Source organism: Bubalus kerabau, chromosome 22 (genome assembly GCF_029407905.1).
Source record: "Bubalus kerabau isolate K-KA32 ecotype Philippines breed swamp buffalo chromosome 22, PCC_UOA_SB_1v2, whole genome shotgun sequence".
NCBI classification, from domain to species: domain Eukaryota; kingdom Metazoa; phylum Chordata; class Mammalia; order Artiodactyla; family Bovidae; genus Bubalus; species Bubalus kerabau.
The window spans coordinates 18382089-18386099 of NC_073645.1; the positions used below are offsets into that span (position 1 = coordinate 18382089).

The following is a 4011-nucleotide window of genomic DNA, read 5'->3' on the forward strand; positions in this document are numbered from 1 at the left end:
GAGATTTAGTGCTTTAAGACAACAGGAATTTATTCTTTCACAGTTCTGGAGACCAGAAGTCTGAAATCAAGATGCTGGCAAGGGGACTACTCTGGTGGCTGTGGTGAAGAATCCACCTGCCTGCCAATGCAGGAAACACGGGTTTCGATCCCAGGTCCAGGGAAGATCCCACATGTTGTGGAGCAACTAAGCCCACGTGCCACAACTGTTGAGCTGATGCTTTAGAACCAGCAACTACAACTGCTGAGCCCACGCACTACAGCGACCGTGGCCTGCATGCCCTAAAGCCTGTGTTCTGCAACAGGAGAAGCCGCTGCAATGAGACACCTATGCACTGCAACTGGAGAGTAGCCCCTGCTAGCTGCAGCTGGAGCAAGCCCACGGGCAGCAACAAAGACCCAGAACAGTAACAAATAATAAATAAATAAAATTTAAAAAAAATTATGTTGGCAGCGTTGGTTTCTTCTGAAGGCTCTGAGAGAGAATGCACTTCATGCCTCTCTCCTAACTGATGGTGTTGCCAGAAATCCTTTGTGTTCCTTTGGCCTACAGATGCATCATTCAAATCTCTGCCTCCATCTTCACATGGTCTTCTTCCCAGAGTCTTCATGTGCCTTCTACTCTTTTTTTTTTGCCACTCATTACTATTTGAATATTTTAACTTTTATTTTATATTGGCATGTAGGTGATTAACAATGTTGTATTAGTCTCAGGTATATAGCTAAGTGATTTAGTTATACATACATACATATATATGTGTGTGTGTGTTTATACATATATATATTCTTTCTGTTTCAATTTCTTTTCCCATATAGGTTATTACACCTATTGAGTAGAGTTTCCTGTGCTATACAGTAGGTCCTGTGATTATCTGTATTATATATAGTAGTGTGTATATGTTAGTTCTGAACTGTTAATTTATCCCTCCTCCAGATATGGAATACTTCGTGAATTTGTGGGTTATCCTTGCACAGGGACCATGTTAATCTTCTCTGTATCATTCCAGTTTTAGTATATGTGCTGCAAAAGCAATCCCTTCTCTTTTTTCTTTTATAAGGACACCGATCACAGCTACTTATTAGCTCTGTGAGGAAGGGAGTATGTTTAATCCAGGATTGTCTCATTTTGGAAAGCTTATCTTAATTATATCTGCAAAGACTCTTTTCTAATAAAGTCACATTCATAAGTCCTTGGAGTTAGAACTTGGACATATCTTTTCAGAGATAAATTCAACCCACTACACTTGGCTAATTGGATAAGAAAGAGGGTGCTATAAGAAAGAGAAGGACTCTTGGGTTTTAGGTGTGAGCAACTAAAATATTGTCATTTGGTGAGATATGGAATATTATAATAGGAGAAGATTTAGAGAAGGCAATTATGAGTTTAGACTTGGAGGTACTGGGATGGAGGTGACTTTAAGATCACCAAGCAGAGATACTGGGTATACAGTTGGCATATAGGATCTGGAGAAACTGAGTGGATGGTGGTGGTATGTATTAAGATGGAGAATGCTGGAAGAAAACTAGGAGAGGCTCATTTAATCATATTTATTATGTCTGTTATTGTTGTTCAGTCACTAAGTCGTGTCTGACTCTGCGACCCCATGGACTGCAGCATGCCAGTCTTCTCTGTCCTTCACTATCTCTCAAAGTTTGCTCAAATTCATGTCCATTGAGTTGGTGATGCTATGTAACCATCTCTTCCTCTACCGTCTTCTGCCCTCAATCTTTCCCAGCATCATGGTCTTTTCCAATGAGTTGTCTCTTTGCATCAGGTGGCCAAGGTATTGGAGCTTCAGCATCAGTCCTTCCAGTGAATATTCAGGGTTGATTTCCTTTAGGATGGATAGTTTGATCTCCTTGCAGTCCATGGGACTCTCAGGAGTCTTCTCTATCACAACAACTCAAAAGCATCAATTCTTCAGTGTTCAGCCTTCTTTATGGTCCAACTCTCATATCCATACATGACTAAAAATATCTATATATAAGTATCAAGAAGGCATTCGGATGATAATGTTGGAGCTGTTGATACAAATTCTAGAGTCTTCAGTTGATAGATGGTCATCTAAATACTGAGACTACCTGGGTTAAAGAGGGTTGAATAAGAAGAAAAGAGGGTTCAGAACTATTCCTTTAGGAAATTTCAGTTAAGAGGGAAGAAATTCTTCTTGCCTTGAGGAAATTAAGAAGTAGTAGCCATAGAGGTAGGGGGAAAATGGAGAGTTTGGCAACAATGGAGTAATAAAAACAGAGGAGCAAAAGTGTTTCAAGTTTGAAAGTCAGATGAATGAGTGTTTAAAAATGGAGGGGTGATCAACAGAATGAATGTTGTTGAGAGATTAAGCAAGGTGGGGAGTGGAGTTGCTCTCTTAAATTAGGGACAGGGAAGTCATTAATGAGAGTGGACATGAGCTAGAATGGAGTAAATTGTGGGGCACAGAGTGAGAAAATAGAGACTAGAGACATCTTTAAAATGTTTTTCTTTGGAAATAAACTTACAAAAAGTTACAAACAAAAAATAATACAAGAAACACTCATATCATTCCCAGATTTGCCTAGTGTAACATTTAAAAAAATTTTTTTGAAGTATGGTTTACAATATCATGTTAATTTCTGCTATATAGCAAAGTGATTCATACACACACAGACACATATTCTTTTCTGGTTTAGTTTATCGCAGGGCCTTAAACATAGGTACCTGTGCTATGCAATAGGACTTTGCGTATCCCTCTGTTAACATTTTATCCTATTTGCTTTATCCCTTGTTCTGTGTGCATGCGTATTTTTTAAGTCATTTGAGGGTAAATTACATATATCACGGCCTTTTATCCTAAATACTCCAGAGTATGTTTCCTAAAAATAGAAATTTCTTTCTTACAGAATATAGCAATTGTTAATTATAAATATCAAAATTTTTATATTGACACCTTTATTTAATCCACTACGATTAAGACAGTTGTGTTGGCTGATATAATACAGACCTTAATAGAATATTTTCTTTTTCTCTACCTAATACAAAGTGAAAGAAAGTGAAAGTGAAGTCGCTCAGTCATGTCCGACTCTTTGGGACCCTGTGGACTGTAGCCCACTAGGCTCCTCCGTCCATGGGGTTCTCCAGGCAAGAATACTGGAGTGGGTTGTCATTTCCTTCTGCAAGGCAATGCCAAACAATGCTCAAACTACCATACAATTGCACTCATCTCACACGCTAGTAAAGTAATGCTCAAAATTCTCAAAGCCAGGCTTCAGCAATATGTGAACCGTGAACTTCCAGATGTTCAAGCTGGTTTTAGGAAAGGCAGAGGAACGAGAGATCAAATTGCCAACATCCACTGGATCTTGGAAAAAGCAAGAGAGTTCCAGAAAAACATCTATTTCTGCTTTATTGACCATGCCAAAGCCTTTGACTGTGTGGATCACAATAAACTGTAGAAAACTCTGAAAGAGATGGGAATACCAGACCACCTGACCTGCCTTTTGAGAAATTTATATGCAGGTCAGGAAGCAACAGTTAGAACTGGACATGGAACAACAGACTGATTCCAAATAAGAAAAGGAGTACGTCAAGGCTGTATATTGTCACCCTGCTTATTTAACTTATATGCATAGTACATCATGAGAAACGCTGGGCTGGAAGAAGCACAAGCTGGAATCAAGATTGCCGGGAGAAATATCAATAACCTCAGATATGCAGATGACACCACCCTTATGGCAGAAAGTGAAGAGGAACTCAAAAGCCTCTTGATGAAAGTGAAAGTGGAGAATGAAAAAGTTGGCTTAAAGCTCAACATTCAGAAAATGAAGATCATGGCATCTGGTCCCATCACTTCATGGGAAATATATGGGGAAACAGTGGAAAGAGTGTCAGACTTTATTTTTCTGGGCTCCAAAATCACTGCAGATGGTGACTGCAGCCATGAAATTAAAAGATGCTTACTCCTTGGAAGGAAAGTTATGACCAACCTAGATAGCATATTCAAAAGCAGAGACATTACTTTGCCAACAAAGGTCC

General features: G+C 39.1%; 1 non-coding gene across 1 annotated transcript; it reads right to left on the reverse strand.

Annotated features, from left to right (window-relative positions):
* Nucleotides 1–929: 929 nt before the first annotated feature.
* LOC129637153 (U6 spliceosomal RNA) lies at nucleotides 930–1032 on the reverse strand. Its single transcript, XR_008707363.1, has one exon. It is a non-coding gene; the product is annotated as a U6 spliceosomal RNA (small nuclear RNA).
* Between the last annotated feature and the right edge of the window lie 2979 nt (nucleotides 1033–4011).